General features: G+C 47.1%; 1 pseudogene; it reads left to right on the forward strand.

The window, feature by feature from the left end:
• Nucleotides 1-3176: 3176 nt before the first annotated feature.
• Nucleotides 3177-21906, forward strand: LOC116464271 (succinate dehydrogenase [ubiquinone] flavoprotein subunit, mitochondrial-like; annotated as a pseudogene).
• The last annotated feature ends 215 nt before the right edge of the window (nucleotides 21907-22121 follow it).

The raw sequence follows: 22121 nt of genomic DNA on the forward strand, positions 1-22121 counted from the left end.
GCCAACCTTAGCATATGGGACAGTGTCATGTCTCTTACATAGAGCCACTAAAAACTAAACACTAAAACGAGTTTTCTTGAGTAAAGGTTTCTAAGATGGAAAATTTAAGCAGTGAGATATATCAAGTTGTAGACGTTGGCCAGGAAAAAGCCAGGAGCAGCAGCCAGGCAGGGGTGAGTGTGCATCCGACATCCTCCTGTGTCATGAAGGTATGACAGCTCTTCCCTCTGGGCTGTCAGCTTTTACTGTTCCAGGATACAGATCTCCTGATTCAGTGTCCAGTGCCTTTTGAACTGACCGCAAGCCCTCATGGACGATTGGAACTGTAGTGTGGAAAGGGCTCTGATGGAGCCAGTTAAAATGCTTCATTATTTGCAAAATGCCACATACAGTAATACGATATAGATGTCTTTCCCCTTCTCCACTAAGTAGCATAAATGAAGACTTTACAGAGGAAGTGTGCCTTTTTCATTTCGTATCTGAGTCAGTGAGTATCCTGTTTGGAAACAAGCTTCATCCTGGTTTTCTAGAGTGCCAAGTCAGGGTGGAAAGGAGGACCTGGGGGCTCAGTCCTTCGTTGCCCCTTGGGCTGCCCTTCAGGGTTAAGTAGAGGGTCCCAGCTGAGCTTTCTGGGTGCACAGGGGCACCTGGATACATAAGAAGGTGAACAGTTTGCAGGGGGAAATCTGAATTACTATCCCCCACGGCATTTGTTCCTTCAGGACACTAACCCTCTGGCTCTGTGTCTTCTGTGTCTCCAGTGGCCAACAGTGTTGCAAACAGGAACCCGAGGTTTTCACTTCACTGTTGAAGGAACAAGAGGGCATCTGCTAAAGTTTCAGATTCCGTAAGTTCATGCTTTCTGTTCCATTATAAATGATTTTTTTGGCTTAGGGGGTAAGGATCTAACCAGTTTGTTTTCATATGAGTCATAGACATAAGAGAAAAATTTCTCATAGGTATCCAGTGCATGCTGAAATTATTTTCAGTGTAATAATACTTAATTGTAAGTACAAACATAAACATAGATGTTAACATTTTTACTTGTATCTCTTATGTATCCATAAACTAGATTTAAATTTAGGTCAAGTAAAGGAATAAATTAAAATGAACAGTATCTGCTGTGATAGATGATAAAATCCTACTGAAAATAGGACCGTGGGGCCCTTCCGGTGTGGCTTCCTTGGTGTTGAGTGTGCCTGTTCTCTCTCTGTTGGAAAACTGAAACTTGCTGAGAAGTTCTTTTCTCATAAGCTCACAATAGCGACTGAATACTCCACTCCTTGGCACCTTCTCAGGCATAAGCATAGGCACGGCCCTGAAGTAGAGTTGTGGTCCTCAGTCTGATCCCATGGGATAGACCCTCTACCATTCATAGAATCTGATTGTCAGTCCCTTCTCCAGGTGCGAATGTGCCCACCTCTCCCCGCACTGTTCAGGGCTCAGCCCCAGGACAGGATGGAGGCCCTGTGTGCCCAGCAGTTGCTCCTTTTATGTTTGTCAGGCTCTTTCACTGTCACAAGAGTCTTCATGTTTGGCATAGTGGAACATGTGATTGACAGGTGAATTTTTCTTTTCCAGATTTCTGCTCAGTATCCAGTAGTGGACCATGAATTCGACGCAGTGGTGGTAGGCGCTGGAGGGGCAGGCTCGTGAGCTGCATTTGGCCTTTCTGAGGCAGGGTTTAATACAGTGTGTGTTACAAAGCTGTTTCCTACCAGGTCACACACTGTTGCGGCGCAGGTAAGAGAAAGGTGCCCCACCGTGCTCCACTCCGTGCAGGTCCTGCGCAGCTTCGCATTTTCTACCTGGGGAGGCTCCTGCCTCCTCCCCGTGCTCCAGCCACGTGGCCTCTTGCTGTGCCTTACTCACTCAGCTCACCCTCTCAGGGGTCTCTCCCTGGAGCCTCTTCCCTGGGGACTTTGAAGGGCGGGAGCCTTGTTGTCACTCTTAATTGGGACTCCAGTCACACTTGGGTTTTCTGTGACCATCTCGCCTGCTACCCTCCCCACCCACCCCCGCCGCCCCAACACCTTAAGAAAAGGAGATCATCTAAAGAGGAGGAATCAGAGTTTAGGTTGGGGAAGAAAAGGGCAAGGGTTTCATTTGTCCCTGTGCTGCTGTCTTCCGGGACTCTCTGAGGGGTAAGACGGTGGTGGGCACGTACAGCCAAAGGAGGTAGGGGTACAGGGGAGTGTGACTCTGAGTGTGGAGTTTATTACTTGGCAGGAAGCACTTCTAATCTTTAACACATGCCCGTAAATGCCACTGGGAAGATTTATTAATAAAACTATCTGGAAAGATTTGTTGAGTACCTTTTCTGTGCCAGATAATGTTAGGTAATAAGCATATTACAGGTAGCCTTTCACTCACTGCTGCAGTCAGCCCTTCCTGGAGTTCCCTGTGTCTCCATCGCACAGATGAGGAGACTGAGGCTAAGGGATGGAACGACTGGGCGAGTCAGGGAGGGGTTGTGATCTGGGATCTGTCAGGCCTCGCTGCTCCTCTGCTGAGGTCAGCCCTCACTGGAGTCACCGTGTGGGTAGTTGGCTTTCTCTGAATCCCCCAGTGGGTGGATTTGGGCCTGGAAGAGAAAGCTGGGGCTCCTGTTTGTGGCTCGTAAGGAGTGGTTGGTGTTTCCAGGGAGGAATCAATGCTGCTCTGGGGAACATGGAGGAGGACAACGGAAGGTGGCATTTCTACGACACCGTGAAGGGCTCCGACTGGCTGGGGGACCAGGATGCCATCCACTACATGGTGGAGCAGGCCCCCGCTGCCGTGGTCGAGGTGATGGGCGGGAGGCTCTGGGTGCTCTCGTGGTCTGTTTCTAGTACAAGAGTCTGGGAAAAAATGTAAGCAACTGAGGCAGATGTGGCAGCCGAAAGAATGGTGATTAGCAAAGCTCACAAGAGAAGTCTTTGTCCGTCATGAACTATGCGTTACATGTAACAAGAAAAGCTTCTCTTTGATGAAGTGTTGACATGTTCATAAAATAGTTTACTTTGGGTTTGCAGATTTGTGTTAAAGTTGTTTAGTGTAGATTAGTTGTGAATATCTTGACTCCTTTAAGGTAATAAGGTTTTTGTTTATCTTTCACAGCTAGAAAATTATGGCTTGCTATTTAGCAGAACTGAAGACGGGAAGATTTATCAGCGTGCATTTGGTGGACAGAGCCTCAAGTTTGGAAGGGGTGGGCAGGCTCGTCGGTGCTGCTGTGTGGCTGATCGGACCGGCCATTCAATATTGCACACCTTATACAGGAGGGTAAGGCTGCCCCCGGTCCACCTGAGACAGGACACGTAGTGCTGGGGCTTATGGTGACAGCGGGGAATGGGTTAGCGTGCCCAGTGAGTCAGCCAGAGATTACGTAAAAAGCAACAGAGAACAGCGGTGTGGGACGCATGCAGCGACTGTTGATGTGACAGGATCAGACATGTGCCTTGAGGAGCTGCCCCTAAGGCCATGTGTGACTTCCTGCATCTATTTTGGAAAGCTGAATTGATAATCTTCTATACCAGGTTTTAACTTGGGATATGTGACACTCCTGGACTTTTCTGGGTTGCTTTTCTGACCTGTGGACGATGGAGACCCCTGAAGTGTTGCTGAAGGACCAGACCTGTGTCTTCTCTTTCTCTGTCAGTGTCAGCTTTCTGATCCCTGGAAGGGATGAAAATAAGAAAGGAATTTGTTGTAGGTTTTTTTTTTTTTAATTTGTTTAGAGATGGGGTCTTGCTCTGTTGCCCAGGCTGGAGTGCAGTGGAGCAATCTAGACTCACTGCAGCCTTTGTCTCCCAGGCTCAAACGATCCTTCCACCTCAGCCTCCGAAACAGCTGGGACTACAGGCATGTGTTACCATGTCCAGCTAATTTTCGAGGGTTTTTTTGTTTTTGGTAGAGACGGGGTGTCACCATTTTAAGCCCAGGCTGGTCTCAAACTCCAGGGCTTAGGCGATCCTCCTGCCTCGGCCCCTCAGGGTGCTGGGATTATAGCCATGAGCCACTGCACCTGGCCTGTTGTATTTTTTATTACTGTTTTTAATCAGTAAGATGTCACTGAGCCCCTGAATTCCCTCTGTGATTTGCTTAGAGCTCCACTTCTCATGCTTTGTCTTCAATATGTGAGAAGTAACCACAGAAAAAAGAGCATTGAAACTTAGAAAATCAAAAGGCAGGTGAGATGCAAGAATCACATTCTTGTTTTGAAAGCAAGATTGCCCTTTTTGTATAGAAATAAAAATTGTAGCTTTTGAAATACATTTAGTTTAGGGTTTTTGATCTCCTTTGTTAAAATTCGAGAGCTTGGCACGCCCTGTTTCTCATCGCACCGAGGAGTCACAGAGCCGCTGTTTGGAGCACAGACCGCTGGACTGCCCAGGTTTGGGTTTGAGCTCTGTCCTCAGCTGCATGACTGGATGTTACCAAGCATTAATTTGCTTGTCACTGAGAAAGGGGGTCGTACACCCAGAGTTGTTGTAAGACTTAAATGAGTTTAATATGTGGACAGCAGCTAGAACTGCCCATAGCAAGTGCAGTGTAAATATTAACTAAAATAATCATTATTACTGTCCTTGCCACTGTTTGGGTAACTTAGATATGAATTCTCCAAGCTAATATTCTTAACTAGTCACCACAGTATCATAGTGCAAAAGAATGTTCAAAAATTAAAACAAAATTTGAGGCATCCAACGTACACGCGGCTGTAATCAGAGTGTTGGCCAGAGGTCTGTGGGCCGGCCTTTCTCCTCTCTGGGGACGCCGCTCTGCCCCAGCCTCTGCTGCAGCTGTCAGCCTTGTCAGTGCTTTTTGTTATCCAGACTTTCCACTGTATCTTAACTGTTCTTTCTATTCAGTTTTGCATATAATGCCTTCTGCATATCTTTTTCGTCTCTCCCCCAAAAAGTATCTTGAAAAAAAAATAATGCGTTTGAAATAGAGACCTAGCAATTGTTAGGTTATAAATGTGTGGTTTTTTGCAGGCACACATGGTGCTGGTTGTCTCATTACGGAAGGATGTCGTGGAGAGGGAGGCATTCTCATTAACAGTCAAGGCGAAAGGTTTATGGAGCGATACGCCCCTGTCGCGAAGGACCTGGCGTCTAGAGATGTGGTGTCTCGGTCGATGACTCTGGAGATCCGCGAAGGAAGGTGCGTGTGATTTACCACCAGCATTGTCTGAGCGGGCACACGGGCCGGGGTTGCTTCTGTGAGTTTCAGCACCGCTCGCCCTCACCTTCGTGTGCAGGGACGTGTGCACAGCCACCTCTCTGAGCTGCCGGCAGGCGTCTGTTAGTCTGTGATATTTTCCTAAATACCTACATTTTGAAAATTTTAGCTAGTTTCTCAAATCTGTGGAACAGAGTTCCTCTTAGTGTGTGTATGTGACGGAGTATGGGAGAGAGACACACCCAACCTGAAGTCAGTATGTGAGCCTTGGGTGTTGTGTCTGATACCCACAGATGTTTTTCGGCAGCTTTCAAAGTGTGGGGGTTATTTGGCTTTCAGTAAGACAATTTGCAGCTCTTTTTTTTTTTTTTTTTAAATTTAATTTTATTATTATTGTACTTTAAGTTTTAGGGTACATGTGCACAATGTGCAGGTTTGTTACATATGTATACATGTGCCATGTTGGTATGCTGCACCCATTAACTCATCATTTAATATTAGGTATATCTCGTAATGCTATCCCTCCCCCCTCCCCCCTCCCCCCACCCCACAACAGTCCCTGGAGTGTGATGTTCCCCTTCCTCTGTCCATGTGTTCTCATTGTTCAATTCCCACCTATGAGTGAGAACATGCGGTGTTTGGTTTTTTGTCCTTGCGATAGTTTACTGAGAATGATGATTTCCAGTTTCATCCGTGTCCCTACAAAGGACATGAACTCATCATTTTTTATGGCTGCATAGTATTCCATGGTGTATATGTGCCACGTTTTCTTAATCCAGTCTATCATTGATGGACATTTGGGTTGGTTCCAAGTCTTTGCTATTGTGAATACTGCCGCAATAAACATACACGTGCATGTGTCTTTATAGCAGCATGATTTATAGTCCTTTGGGTATATACCCAGTAATGAGATGGCTGGGTCAAATGGTATTTCTAGTTCTAGATCCCTGAGGAATCGCCACACTGACTTCCACAATGGTTGAACTAGTTTACAGTCCCACCAGCAGTGTAAAAGTGTTCCTATTTCTCCACATCCTCTCCAGTACCTGTTGTTTCCTGACTTTTTAATGATGGCCATTCTAACTGGTGTGAGATGGTATCTCATTGTGGTTTTGATTTGCATTTCTGTGATGGCCAGTGATGATGAGCACTTTTTCATGTGTTTTTTGGCTGCATAAATGTCTCCTTTTGAGAAGTGTCTGTTCATGTCGTTCGCCCACTTTTTGATGGGGTTGTTTGTTTTTTTCTTGTAAATTTGTTTGAGTTCATTGTAGATTCTGGATATTAGCCCTTTGTCAGATGAGTAGGTTGTGAAAATTTTCTCCCATTTTGTAGGTTACCTGTTCACTCTGATGGTAGTTTCTTTTGCTGTGCAGAAGCTCTTTAGTTTAATTAGATCCCATTTGTCAATGTTGGCTTTTGTTGCCATTGCTTTTGGTGTTGTAGACATGAAGTCCTTGCCCATGCCTGTGTCCTGAATGGTAATGCCTAGGTTTTCTTTTAGGGTTTTTATGGTTTTAGGTCTAACATAATAAGTCGTTAATCCATCTTGAATTAATTTTTATATAAGGTGTAAGGAAGGGATCCAGTTTCACCTTTCTACATATGGCTAGCCAGTTTTCCCAGCACCATTTATTAAATAGGGAATCCTTTCCCCATTGCTTGTTTTTGTCAGGTTTGTCAAAGATCAGATAGGGCCTGACCCTGTTCTTTAATGTAACGACGCTTGCAAAATATCTGCCGGTATGGCGTTTCGAGGTTTTACATTTTTATATTAAAAAAAGAGAAGTCAGATGGTTTTTTGGAATATGGTGGCCCTCTGTATCCATCGGTTCCACATGTGTGGTGTCAACCAACTATGTATTGAAAATAAAATTGCATCCTTACAAATATGCAGACTTTTTTTCCTTGTCATTGTTCCCTAAACAACACAGTGTAACAACTATTTACTAGCATTTACATTGTATTAGGTACTATGAGTAATCCTGGAGTTGCTGTAAAACTTAAATGTAAAACTTTAAATGAGGATGATTTAAAATATGGAGGAGGATGTGCATAGGTTATATGCAAATACTCTCCTATTTTATATTAGGGACTTGAGCATCCACGGATTTTGGTATCCGTGGGGGTCCTGGACCCAACCTGCCATGGATACACAGGGACGACTGTATTTGGCATAGAGGCCTTTCTAGTGCACTTACCAAGGACAGCCACAGCAGGCTGTGATCGCTGAGACGAGTGTGAGTTCAGTGAGGGCAGAGTTTTGTTCTGGTTCTCAGCTGTGTCCCAGCACCTGGGATTGTCCCTGGCACATGGTAGATGCTTAGAAAAGATTTGATGAGAGGGTGACCATACGTGAGGGGAAATTTTCCTCAGTATCAAAACATGTTGAAACTCACACGCTTCCAAGATGACGTATTCTCAGGTCTCCTGTCGTTGCCGTTCTCTGCCTTATGTGATGGTGTTCTGTCTTACCAGAGGCTGTGGCCCTGAGGGAGATCACGTCTACCTGCAGCTGCACCATCTACCTCCAGAGCAGCTGGCCACGCGTCTGCCCGGCATTTCAGAGACAGCCGTGATCTTCGCTGGCGTGGACGTCACGAAGGAGCCAATCCCTGTCCTCCCCACCGTGCATTATAACATGGATGGCATTCCCACCAGCTACAAGGGGCAGGTGATGGTGCTGGCTCTTCTCCCACAGCTGGAAAGAAGGCTGGGACGACGGGGCCCACCTCGCAGTTGTCTCTTTAGATCTTAGAGGAAAAGACAGTTGTTTTCTTCAAGAAAGTACTGTATTGTTTTCTAGATCGCACTTTAAATTTCTATTACTGGAGGATGGAGGGGGGCTTAGTAATTTATTCCTCCTTAGTAAACTGTCATAGATGCATCATTTGCAGCTTTTTCCATTTTATAATTACTTTCCTATATGATCTTGTGTTATTTCTAATGATGTTATACATCGAGGGATCTTTATAATTCCTATTTCTAATGATCTTGTACATTGAGGGATCTTTATAATTCATACCTTTGAGTGGTTTGCGGTTCACACAGAGCTTGTCAATCACTTAGCCTCCTTGTTGGGCGAGGTGGGTGGAAGCTGTGACTTTCCCTGCATAGATGAAGAGGTGAACGGGGGTAGAAGAGTCTGGAACATCAGTCTCCCCTGCTGATGTTCCTCCACCTGCCGTGCTCCTGGGTCCGAGCCGGAGCACAGGTGGTGAGGGCCTCGGGAACATGGGACACGGGGGACAGTCGCAGATGCTGACATTGGAGGTCCTCTGACCTGCTTGTAACAGCAGGTGCTCAGGGGCAGAGGGGAAACTGGGGGATACATTCGGAAGTTTCCCTCTGAAGAAGAGTAGCTATGGTCCTTATTTCCTTCTCAGATACGGTCTTTACTTCCCTCTCTTTGTTTATTGGAGATGGAGACTCGCTCTGTCGCTTAGGCTGGAGTGCAATGGCGCAATCTCGGCTCACTGCAACCTCCGCCTCCCAGATTCAAGCGATTCTTCTGCCTCAGCCTCCCAAGTAGCTGGGATTACAGGCACCCGCCATCATGCCTGGCTAATTTTTGTACTTTCAGTTGAAACGGGGTTTCACCATGTTAGCCAGACAGGTCTTGAACCCCTGAACTCAGGTGATCCACCCGCCTCAGCCTCCCAAAGTGCTGGGATTACAGACGTGAGCCACCACGCCCGGCCTACTTCCCTCTCTTTCTCTGACCCGTAGCACAGACACCCTGTTGAGGGAGGTGGGCTTGTGGAGGAATGGGCACCTTGACATTTCACCTGAAATCTTCCTTTCCACAGGTCCTGAGGCATGTGAATGGCCAGGATCAGATTGTGCCCGGCCTGTACACCTGTGGGGAGGCCGCCTGTGCCTCGGTACATGGTGCCAGCCGCCTCGGGGCAAACTCGCTGTTGGACCTGGTTGTCTGGTCAGGCATGTGCCCTGAGCATCGAAGAGTCATGCAGGCCTGGTAAGTGTTTTCTTCAGGAGCCAGACTATTTGAGAAGGGCAGGAGGTTAGTCTTCTTTCTTTTTTTTGAGACAGGGTCAGCCCAGGCTGGAGTGCAGTGGCACAGTCATAGCAGCCTCAACCTCCCGAGCTCAGGCAGTCCTCAACACCTCAACCTTCAGAGCCTGAAGTAGCTGGGACTGCAGATATGCACCACCACACCTGGCTAATTTAAAAAAAATTTTTTTGTAGAGACAGGGTCTCACAATATTGCTCAGGCTGGTCTTGAACTCCTAGACTCAAACAGTCCTTCTGCCTCAGCTTCCCAAACTGTTGGGATTACAGGCATGAGCCACTGCACCCAGCCGGTTACAAAGCCTCGATTTGTTACTGGAAATTTGCTTAGTGATCATATAGAGGTAGTCTGGGTTTTTTCCCCAGAAGTGATTAAACTGAGAAATCCAGAGATTATATGGTGGTAATGTTGAGACTAGATAGAGGCTGGTTGGGGATCTTAACAGTTAAGGTGACATTTTTGGGGTTACATTTTTTTTTTTTAATTATTTTGCAGTCATTATTTTCTGCTTAGAAAAAGCACTATTAGGAAGTTGTTATTTGTAGGGGAATTTCATTACATATTACTTGCCTGATAAAAATCACTTATTTGCAATGAAATATTTAAAATAGTTGGCATGAATGAATATGTAACTTCTTGGTACTTAGAAAAATAATTTAGGGCATTCTAAAAACAAAGTACAACTAACCTCTATTAGAGGAGAAGGGCTGACTTAGAGTGAACAGGATTCCCACCCTCTACGGACAGATTGGATTTCACTTGCTGGTTTTCTTTTCATGATAGTGTCAAGTAACGTGCAGGAGAAGAAATACCATGTGTGGGAGTGTGAGTCTTACGTGCACTAAGAACAGGACAGTTAGCATCACTCCCACCTCCAGAGATGTTCACGGTGGTTATCCAGCCTCGTGTGCTCAGAACAGTGTGAGGTGGATGAGGCACTGGTGGATGTTTGTGTGGCAAGGATGGTGGGACCCCAGGCCCACGTTCTTCCCGTTACGTTTCTCTGGTGTTAACTGTTTAGCATGATTTCTGCTGTTTTTATAGAACAGGTGCTTTTTGCTCTGTTGAAAAGAGCAAATAAAAGTGAAATAAAGACTAGCACTGCCATAACTTATAAACATGCACCCTTTTATATCTGTAGTTAGAAAGGTACAGATAGTATTAAAAGGGTAGCTTACTTCAGACACTCCGTCTCTGTGGATCTGACCACAGCCCAGGAGGCCAGCACACGCAGAGCTGGCGTCTTATCCCAAGCCATTGCTGATCATCGGTGAAGGCGGAGTTCAGGTTCGTCGTTCTTGACGCCACAGGTTGTGCTTGTCTCATTCCATAGCCCTGCACTTTGCAGCAGTGAGGACTGATACCACTTCTCTCAGAGCAATGTAGAAATTTTGAGCTTCTCTTTCTTTGAAAATGCAGAAAAGAACATTTTGTAAGAATACCCTATACTTTACATCTGAGAAACCGCTCACACATGCAGCATCTCACGCAGGATGCTGTGGAGTCAGACTCAAAAGGCTGCACACCTGTGGTTCTGTTGATACGACATTCTGGAAAAGGCACATCTAGGGAAGAAAAGGGATTGGTGGTTGCCAGAAGCTGTTTCCTGATTGTGCTGAGACTTACAGACACAGCTCTGTGTGTGTCAAAATTTGAAAAACCCTACATTAAAGATGATGAGTTTATTTTACTGTATCTTTAAGCTTTAATTTTTAAAAATGAAAAGGAAAGAAAAAATGCTTGTAGCATCCCTACTTCTCCCCCACGCCCCCCCCCAAAAAAATACATATATATATATATTTTTAGACATAGTCTGTCGCCCAGGCTGGAGCGCAGTGGTACGATCAGGTGCACGCCACCACATCTGGCTAATTTTTAAAAATGTTTTCTAGGGACAGGGTCTCCCTGTGTTGCCCAGGATGGTCTTGAACTCCTGACCTCAAGTGATCCTCCTGTCTCAGCCTCCCAAAGTGGTTACATGCATCTATACATGTGTTGAAATTGGTAGAACTGAGGCTGGGTGCAGTGGCTCGCGCCTATAATCCCACCACTTTGGGAGGCCGAGGCAGGCAGATTGCTTGAGCTCAGGAGTTCAAGACCAGCTTGGGCAAGGTGGTGAAACCCCGTCTCTACCAAAAATACAAAAATTAGCTGGGTATGGTGGCTCACACTTGGGTAGTCCCAGCTACTTGGGAGGCTGAGGTGGGAGGATTGCTGGAGCCTGGAAGGCGGAGGTTGCAGTGAGCCGAGATCACACCACGGCACTCCAGCCTGGGCAACAGAGGGAAGAGACATTGTCTGAAAAAAAAGAAAAGAAAAAATAAATTGTAGAACTGTCCACCAAAAGAAAAAAGTCAATTTTAATGAATGATCAATTTTTAAAGCATTATAAACAAAAGGAAAAGAAACCAGCTAGCCTAGAAACATTTGAGCAGACCCTCAAGAGACCCACAGCCTGGGCCCGGGGAGATGCGGTGCAGACCCTCAGGAGACCCACGGCCCGGGCCCGGGGAGAGGCGGTGCAGACCCTCGAGACTCACGGCCTGGGCCTGGGGAGAGGCGGTGCAGACCCTCAGGAGTCCCACGGCCTGGGCCCGGGGAGAGGCGGTGCAGACCCTCAAGAGACCCACGGCCTGGGCCCGGGGACAGGCGGTGCAGACCCTCAAGAGACCCACGGCCTGGGCCCAGGGACAGGCAGTGCAGACCCTCAGGAGACCCACGGCCTGGGCCCGGGGAGAGGCGGTGCAGACCCTCAAGAGACCCACGGCCTGGGCCCGGGGAGAGGCGGTGCAGACCCTCAAGAGACCCACGGCCTGGGCCCGGGGAGAGGCGGTGCAGACCCTCAGGAGACCCACGGCCTGGGCCCGGGGAGAGGCGGTGCAGACCCTCAGGAGTCCCACAGCCTGGGCCTGGGGAGAGGCAGTGGGCAGGGCAGGGCCTGTTTGACTCCTGCATTTCATACCGCCTACCTCCTGCATGTGTTACCTATTGAAGAAAATGTATATATAATGTTATAAAAAGAAAAACTTTACAACTTTTTTCAAGACATCTTGGAAACACAAGAGTTGCAAATCTTGGCCGTGCGCAGTGGCTCACACGTGATCCCAGCACTTTGGGAGGCCGAGGCAGGTGGCTCACCTGAGGTCAGGAGTTTGAGACCAGCCTGGCCAACATGGTGAAACCCCACCTCTACTGAAAATACAAAAATTAGCCAGGTATGGTGGCGTACTCCTGTAGTCCCAGCTACTCCGGAGTCTGAGGCAGGAGGATTGCTTGAACCAGGAGGTGGAGGTTGCAGTGAGCCAAGATGGTGCCACTGCACTCCAGCCTGGGCTACAGCGCAAAATTCCATCTCAAAAAAAAAAAAAGAACTGCAAATCTTGAAGTATAGGTGAGAGCACACAACACTCCAAGTGAGCAGGTGACTTTCAAGCACACAGCAGCCACCTTCCTCCCCCGATGCAAAGGACAATGGGGTGGCCGGCCCCTTGGGACTACCATCTGGAAGGTCTTTTCTTCCCCTTAGTGGAGTGACATTTATATACACTTAATATATATAAATTTGTATACATTATTTTTTTTTTTTTTGTAAGACAGGGTCTTGCTCTGTTGCCCAGGCAGGAGTGCAGTGGCGCAATGTTGGCTCACTGTAACCTCCACCTTTCGGGTTCAAGCAGTTCTCATGCCAGATAATTTTTGTGTTTTTAGTAGAAATGAGGTTTTGCCACATTGGCCAGGCTGCTCTTGAACTCATGACCTCAAGTGCTCCACCTACCTCGGCCTCCTACAGTGCTGGGATTACAGGCGTGAGCCACCACACCCAGCCTACATTTCATTTTTTAATTTTAAAGATGATTTCTAGTTTATTCACTCTAAGATTACTTAATGGATATCTACTGTGTGCCAACAGTTTTGCGTTTCATGTCTGTTCTTTAAAATTGTCCCAACTCAACAGATGGCCTCAGATGTAGGGTGGGCTGGCAGTGTGTTAGCTCAGGAGACTTACACAGTTTCCAGGCTCCTTGAGCGGCTGTGCTACATATTTGTGTGTCATTCTAAATCCATTTGGTTTTTTAAAACGTTTTTCGGAAGTTAAATTCTGGCGTTTTTTGTTGGTGTTTTAGGAGATAAAGTCCCTCCAATTAAACCAAATGCTGGGGAAGAATCTGTCATGAATCTTGACAAATTGAGATTTGCTGATGGAAGCATAAGAACATTGGAACTGCGACTCAGCATGCAGAAGGTAAGAGCCTGGACTCGCTCTGGGGTGAGCAGGCGTGCTGCATACCTGGCCCTGCACTGGTTTTGTTTTTTTAAAAATAGATTTAGGGGGATGCAGGTGCAGTTTTGTGTGGATGTTTTTACTGTGATGTGGTGGAGTCTGGGCTTTTCATGTACCCGTCACGCAAGTCGTGTGTGTTGTACCCAGCAGGTAATTGCTCATCCCCCCCGCCGCTTTTTGGAGCCCCCAGTCTCTATTAGTCCACTCTGTGTGTCCAGGTATACTCACCGTTCAGCGCCCACTTCCAGTGAGAATGTGTGACACTTGACCTTCTGAGTCACTTCACTTAGGATAGTGAACTCCCGTTCCATCCGTGTGGCTGCAGAAGACATGATTACGTTCTTTTTTCGTGGCTGAGTAGTATTTCATGGTATATATGTACCACATTTTCTTCATCCGGTCATCCGTTGTTGGACAATTAGGTTGATTCCATGACTTTGCTATTGTGACTAGTGCTGCGATAAACATATGAGGCTGCACCAGTATCTGGAGGAAACAGCAGCAGGATGTGCTCCTCACTGTACCAAGAATATGGAAGAGACCAGAAGTGCACTTCTGTTCCACATAGAAGGTCAGCAGGCTAGGGCAGAATTAGTGACTGCTTAGCATCCAGGACAGCCTTCTGTGGTTCACTCGTGTGTGCTTGGGCATGACCTCCGTGCCCTGACCATCGCTGGCTGTCATTGTCATTGATGAGTCACAGCGTGGAGGAAAGGGAGCCACAGGACCGCCGTAGAAGCTCAGTCCCCAGCAGGGCAGCTTTCTCAGAGGTTTCCTGGAGTTCAACACAACACTGGTGCTTACATCTCAGGCCCAGATATTGATCATGTCATCATGCCTGGCTTCCAGCAGCTCGGAAATGTCTTTAAGCTGGACCTGTTGCTGCCCCTAAATATACTCAGAAGAGAGGGAGAGTGGGCGGCGGGTGGAAAGTGATCTGTGCGGCCTGTGCTGCTGGGAGTCGGTCCAGTAGGACCGTCTGTGATGATGGAAATGTTGAGTGTTTGCCGTCCAGTATGGCAGCCATTAGCCACAGGGGCTGTGGAGAACCTGATATATAGTCAGTCTAAGAAACTGAATTCTTCTAATAACAAGGATTCATGTCCAAGAATGAGATCTCTTGTCTACTATTTGCAAGAATTTCTGCGTATTTTCTAAAAAGAAGTCCATTGCTTTAGTCGTATTCTGAAAGGCATTTGGTGTTAGACACAAGAGAACAGGTTCGCTGCTGACATTTTCAGAGGCCTGTGCCCTTCAGTCTTCAAGTGAGGCTGGGCTTGAGGGAGGCTTTGTGGAAAGGTGAGAACAGCGTGACTAAGGCACAGAAGGCTGAGTGATGCCCTGCAGTGCTTTTGTAGGGTTGGAGGCCAGCTGGGAAAGAAGGAACCATTGCATTAGAGAATGGGAACATGCCTTAGGATATAGAAATGGCAAATCTGAGATAGTTTGAAGTGAGAATACTAGAAGTGTTCCCACCAAACAAGGTGTGTCTTGGTGCCTGCTGTATCCCAGGCTCCATGAGGTGCTGGAGTCAGCACTAAACAAACAGAGCTTCCTATGCTTGTGGAAATGCGTTTCGTTGGGGAAGGGATTTTTCTGCTGACTCTGGCTATTAATAGTAACAATCAAAAAAAGAAATGAGATACATTGTTGGAAACAGGCCCCCAAATGTGGCCATAAACTGGCCCCCAAACTGGCCCTAAACAAAATCTCTGCAGCATGTGACATGCTCATGATGGCCATGACGCCCACACCAGAAGGTTGTGGGTTTACCGTAATGAGGGCAAGGAACACCTGGCCCACCCAGAGCGGAAAACCTCTTAAGGCAATCTTAAACCACAAACAATAGCATGAGCGATCTGTGCCTTAAGGACATGCTCCTGCTTCCCTTTATTTCCCATAAGGAATACTTTTAGTAAGTCTTATCACTGTCTTGCTGTCAGTAAATACGTGGGGAAATCTCTGTTCGAGGCTCTCAGCTCTGAAGGCTGTGAGACCCCGATTTCCCACTCCACACTCTATATTTCTGTGTGTGTGTCTTTAATTCCTCTACTGCCGCTGGGTTAGGGTTTCCACGACCCAGCTGGTTTCGGCAGTAAGTATTGAAAAGGAATAGATACAGTTGACATTATTTACAGATAAAATTTCCAAAAAATTTCCAGAGAATAAACTGAAAAACTAACAGAAACAAAACAAGAATGTAGTAAGGTATCTGGATAAGAGATTTGTATCTAAAAATCAGTAGCTTTGCAATGTGCCAGCAGTAGTCTGCTCAGACATCAGTAAATATCTCATTCACATTTCAAACAAAAAATTTAAAATGCCTTGAAATACTGTAGCCAGAAATATGAAAAAGATATGAAAACGTGGCTGCTAAAGGACATGAAAGAATCTAATACTAGATTCTGAGATGCAGTTTTTTTCATTTGTTCTTCCTGAAAAACCATTAGGTTGATGTGCATTACAGTGTTACAATTATGTATGAGTCTCAGGAAAATCAGATGAAATGTCCAAATTAAACCATGAAGGTGCATTGGTAGAGGAAGAGACAGGGTCAGTGGAGCAAAGCACAGATAGAGGGAGAAGCAAGGAGGAGGAGGGATCACGGAGGTGGTACCTGTCTGTCCCACAGGAAGCAAAAGCTGACACCCAGTTCCCAGCATACCTACAGTAAACTTCACGTCCACTGCATAGCACGTTTCTCACCACAGTAAAACTATGAAGGAACTCAGTGTACAAGGAGCTTCTACAAAATAGGCAAAAGACAGTAGCCAGATGGGCCAAGGGCCCCAGACACCCACGCCCCTCCCTCTCCTTGAAGACCTTCCGCTCCAACCCCACCATCAGCAGGGCTCTGCTCAGCTCCTCCTAGTGTGTATCACCACAGGGCTGCTGGCTCGTGTCACGTTGACCACCAGACCCCACGTCAGGAGTCCCACCAGGGGTGTGGGGAGGCAGCCCTGCCTGGTTGGCCGCGGAGCCGTATGGAACATGGTGCCTCACAGGCAGTCTGCTTGGAGTCCTGGACCCCGGCTGTATCCCGCTGGAAAGGATGTGTGTGGGTCTAAGATATGTATGTAATAGAAACATTTATTTATTCAGAAGCTTTAGTCAAAACTTCATTTTTAAGTTCAGAGTAATAAAGTCTAAATTTCCTGATTTTTCTGTTTAATTTACATAACAAATAAAATGAAATACAAAACAACAGGTCTACAAGTTAAGCAGTTCTTGGTATGGCTGCTTCTATGGATTAAAAGTTTACAAATAATATTTTGTGCCACAGTCAATGCAAAATCATGCTGCCGTGTTCCGTGTGGGAAGCGTGTTGCAAGAAGGTTGTGGGAAAATCAGCAAGCTCCACAGAGACCTGAAGCACCTGAAGACGTTCGACCGGGGTGAGCAGACAGCAGGCTCCGTGCACACTGTTGGGCCCTGCCTTCTGCAGGGTGGGCTGGTGTCTGTCGCGTCAGTGCTGACTTAGTTCCATGCTTGCTGTCTGGATGGGTCCTGGCCCTCAGCTATAAAGCCACTACCAGTGACTCCACAGACTAGCAGGCCCAGGCTGACAGCTCGGAGGGCCCATGTGACTGGGTCCTGCCTGCCCCTGATGGAACTTTTTGTGTCCCTAGGAATGGTCTGGAACACGGACCTGGTGGAGACCCTGGAGTTGCAGAACCTGTTGCTGTGTGCGCCGCAGACCATCAGTGGAGCAGAGGCGTGGAAGGAGTCACGGGGCGCGCACGCCAGGGAAGACTACAAGGTGCGCCTTCTCACCACACCCACCTGCACCTGCCTTTTCCTTCCACCTGGTGGGACTCAGCCCCACCCCTGCATTTTCTCTGCATTTTATTTCGTTTCCCCAAAAGTAAATCCAAAAAATGCTTTTTTCCCCCTGGTAACTTTGATCCCTGGGTTCTCGCCATCTTCTGGATCACTGCGACCTTTCCTTGCTTTGGGTCAGCGTCCACTGATGCCAGCAGTGGCATCTCCAAGCCAATGTGATTTGCTGTTAGAAGGCCAAGGTTAGAAGTGCAGCCAGGGGCCGGGCGCGGTGGCTCACGCTTGTAATCCCAGCACTTTGGGAGGCCGAGGCGGGCGGATCATGAGGTCAGGAGATCGAGACCACAGTCTCTACTACAAACCCCGTCTCTACTAAAAATACAAAAGAATTAGTCGGGCGCCTGTAGCCCCAGCTACTCTGAGAGGCTGAGGCAGAAGAATGGCGTGAACCGGGAGGCAGAGCTTGCAGTGAGCCGAGATCGCGGCACTGCACTCCAGCCCGGGCTGGAGTGCGAGCGAGACTCTGTCTCAAAAAAAAAAAAAAGTGCAGCCAGAGTGTCATGACCAGGAAATAAATGCCAGTTTATTAAATAATGAGTAAGTCACCATTTCAAACCTGCCCTGTGGAGGAAATGCCAGTTTATTAAATAACGAGTAAGCCACCGTTTCAGACCTGCCCTGTGGTTTGGAAAAGGTATTATAGAGCCTGCCCTTTGGTCACTTGTTCTTCAGATGAACTGGTTTTTGTGCAGAGCACACATGTTGGATTCTGCCTGGTAAGAGTTTTTCACATATGATAGCAAAAAACCACAGAAAGGGAACCTTGGGGTGCAAATGCAAGTTCAGGATAAACCACATCAGCAAAAGGACAAAGGCTCCACAAGGCAGGCACACAGGCTGGTTCAGGACTGTGTGTGGGCAGCTGGTGGCAGCCTTTCCAGTCAGCTGAACACGGTGAATGGGAAAATCATTTGTATTCACCATGAAATTTTACTGATTTACCCTCCACTAGAATATGCTGATGGCTGTGATCACTGCTCAGAACTTGCTCGTCTCATACATATTAAGAGTCTTTCCTGCAAAGTATATGAATCCGTGTTTGCCACAATACAGAATAATAAGCAATTTATTATTTTTATTTTTATTTTTTTGAGATGGAGTCTCACTGTCCCCCAGGCTGGAGTGCAGTGGCGCGATCTCAGCTCACTGCAACCTCTGCCTCCCGAGTTCAAGTGATTCTCCTGCCTCAGCCTCCCAAGTAGCTGGGATTACAGACGCATGCCACCATGCCTGGCTAATTTTGTATTTTCTGGAGAGACGGGGTTTCACCATGTTGGCCGAGCTGGTCTCGAACTCCTGACCTCAAGTGAACCACCCACCTTGGCCTCCCAAAGTGCTAGGATTACAGGCATGAGCCACTGTGCCTGGCCAGGAGCATAAATTGAGTTGGTGACAATGAGTTTTAATTAGAACAGAACCCAGGTGCAGTGGCTCCCACCTGTAATCCCAGCATTTGGGAGGCTGAGGCAGGCGGATCACTTGAGCCCCAGAGTTCTAGACCAGCCTGGGCAACATGGCGAAACCTGTCTCTACAAAAATTAAAAAATTAGCCAGGCGTGTTGGTACGTGCCTGAAGTACCAGCTGCTCAGGAGGCTGAGGCAAGATGATTGAGCCTGGGAAGTCAAGTCTCCGGCGAGCTGTGCTCACACCACTGCACTCCAGCCCAGGTGACATAGCGAGACCCTGTCTCAAAAGAAAACATTTCTTTAATAAAAACAGGCTGAAAGAAAGGATTGAGGTAGTCTCCTAGTGCATGGAGCAAAAAGACAAAGTATTTGATAAACTCTTAGGTACATAAAGGATGTCTAAGGGAACACGCGGACATGGATTACTCTGGACTCGCTGCTGGCTGCACACCCCTGGCCACCCATGTGTCCTCTGTGGGTTCTGAACCTGTTGATGGTGCCAACCTCCTGGGCTGAAGTGGAAATGGAATGAGTTCTAGGGCATCTGTCTCTTAGATCATTTTAATGTTTGCTGTGTTTTTTCTGTGTTGCTCTGTTAGAGTAATGAGAAATGTGATGGTGTTTCTGGCGTCAGGTGTGGATTAATGAGTGCGATCACTCCAAGCCCATCCAGGGGAAACAGAAGAAGCCCTTTGAGAAGCACTGGAGGAAGCTCATGTGGACGTCAGCACTGGGAAGGTCAGTGTGGAGCTTGTTCTCACCATAGCCCAGCACCCACACGGCCCCACCCAGGTCTGCAGGCTGGCCTTGCTGATGGTGAACGGGGAGGAGCAGGCCAGATTTAAATCAACTCCTGACAGATTTGAGGCACCACTGAAAAAGGCACTCTGACGCGGTCAGGCTTCGGGCTGGAGACAGAATCCAGTGCCTGCAGGTGGTTCAGAGGAGCCTTAAGGAAGCGTTGCTCCATGATGTGGGCCAGATGGAAGTCCCTGGGCAGGAGCAAGTGTCCAAGGCCTGGTGGCAGGGGAGGAGATGATTGTGGACCTAGCAAGAAAGTCAGCATCTGTGGGGTGGGGACACAGCCACTACCAGAAACCAGTCCCATGCCAAGGGAGCCCAGAAGAGACCCCTCCCCTCTCCTCCCATGGGCTGGGCCAACTGGAAGCGTGTGCAGGGGAGCTGAGGGGATGTGGTGCAGCCCTTACCATCCCCTGGGCACTGAGCAAGCAGAAAAGGGCAGAAATTGAGGAGGGGAACCCCGTCTCTACTAAAAATACAAAAAAATTAGCCGGGCATAGTGGTGGGCGCCTGTAGTCCCAGCTACTCAGGAGGCTGAGGCAGGAGAATGGCATGAACCCGGGAGGCAGAGCTTGCAGTGAGCCGAGATGGCGCCACTGCACTCCAGCCTGGGCGACTGAGCGAGACTCTGTCTCTTTAAAAAAAAAAAAAAAGGAATTGAGGAGGGGTTGGGGTAAGCAGCATCCCGGGAACAGCTAGCCGAGGGTGTGGTAGGGGGGTTGCAGCTTTGTTCCACACAAGCGCAGTTCACCCGTGTGGCATTTCCGCTGGGTATTGAGATTCAGAAATAATGAAGATAGAAAGCTTTTACCCTTAAGCTTTTCATAGCTTGTAAGAGATAGTTGTATAATCATTTAGCCGTGTCTGTGGAAGTTACCTTTGGACTCTCACTGTCATCTAGTGTGTCTGTGATTCAGGCAGTAGGTCATTTTCAGGATTTATCATGAAGGCCATTTCCTGGTAGTGTATAGAAATCACACTTCACTCGCTTAGCACAAGTCTATTTTTAATGTTTCCGGGTTTGGGTTTTTTGTTTTGTTTTTGTTTCTCTGAGATAGAGTCTCATCTCTGTTGCCCAGGCTGAAATGTGGTGGCTCGATCTCATCTCACTGCAGCCTCAACCTCCTGCCGGCTCAGGTGATCCTCCCACCTCAGCCTCCCGGGCACATGCCACCATGCCTGGCTCATTTTTGTATGTTTTGTAGAGACGGGGTTTTGCCACGTTGCCCAGGCTCGTCTTGAGCTCCTGAGCTCAGGTGATCTACCTGTCTTGGCCTCCCCAACAGGCATGAACAAACACGCCCAGCCAGTTTCAGTGATTTTTCAAGAAATACATACTCATTTTAGAAAGTACAAAGACATTGAAATAAGAGCTCACTAACTTGAGATGACCCATTATGGTTTAAATTTCTTTGTATCTGTGCCTACCTTTTCCTGTGTGTGCATATTTAATACATGGCTTGAGTATTCCTTCTCTGAAATCCTTGGGACTAGAAGTGTTCTGGATTTCGGGCTTGTTCGGACCTTGGAATATTTGCATTATACTTACTGTCTGAGCATCCCTAATGGGAAGATCTGACTCCATAGCACATTTCTTTTGAATGTGATGTTGGTGCTCAGAAAGTTTCAGATTTGGGAGAATTTCAGATGTTTGGATTAGGGATGTTCAACCTATATAAATATTTACTTTGAAGTAGAAAAACTGGAAGTAGATAGTTTAAACGTCAAGTGTCTTGGTATAGACAAGGGTTCTCCCACTCTACATGACGGGAGCATTTTTGTAAAGCACTGAGAATCTGGTGCAGTGTCATTTTCGTTGCTCTGTTCCATCTGTGGATCTGCCGTCATTGACACTCCCCTGTTGCGCATGTAGATCATTTTTGAATTTGTTACTGGAAAATACTGCAGCAAATACCTTAAAGTTCACATGCCGTAAATCTACTTTTATAGTTAAAATTTTTCAAAAGGAACACAAGAGATGGCTTTTTGTACATTTTTGTGCTTAACTTACCACTGACTCTTCTTTTCAAGGTCACTCTGGAATATAGACCCGTAATTGACAAAACTTTGAACGAGGCTGACTGTGCCACCGTCCCCCCAGCCATTCGCTCCTACTGATGAGACAAGATGCGGTGATGACAGAATCAGCTTTTGTAATTATGTATAATAGTTCATGCATGTGTCCATGTCATAACTGTCTTTATACGCTTCTGTACTCCGGGGAAGAAGGAGTACACTGAAGGGAGATTGGCACCCAGTGGCCGGGAGCTTGCCAGGAACCCAGTGGCTAGGGAGCATGGCACTTACCTTTGTCTCTTGCTTCATTCTTGTGACACGATAAAACTGGGCACAGCTCTTAAATAAAATATAAATGAACAAACTTTCTTTTATTTCCAAATCCATTTAAAATATTTTACTGTTGTGACTTTAGTCATATTTGTTGACCTAAATATCAAATGTAATTATCTTTGTATTCTGTCACATCAAAATCCAGATATTTTGTTATAGTTTCTTTTTTTTTTTGAGACAGGATCGGTGCAGTGGTGCAGTCTCAGCTCACTGCAGCCTCAAACTCCTGGGCAGCTCAGGTGATCT

Source organism: Hylobates moloch, unplaced genomic scaffold (assembly GCF_009828535.3).
Source record: "Hylobates moloch isolate HMO894 unplaced genomic scaffold, HMol_V3 SCAFFOLD_355, whole genome shotgun sequence".
Lineage (NCBI taxonomy): Eukaryota > Metazoa > Chordata > Mammalia > Primates > Hylobatidae > Hylobates > Hylobates moloch.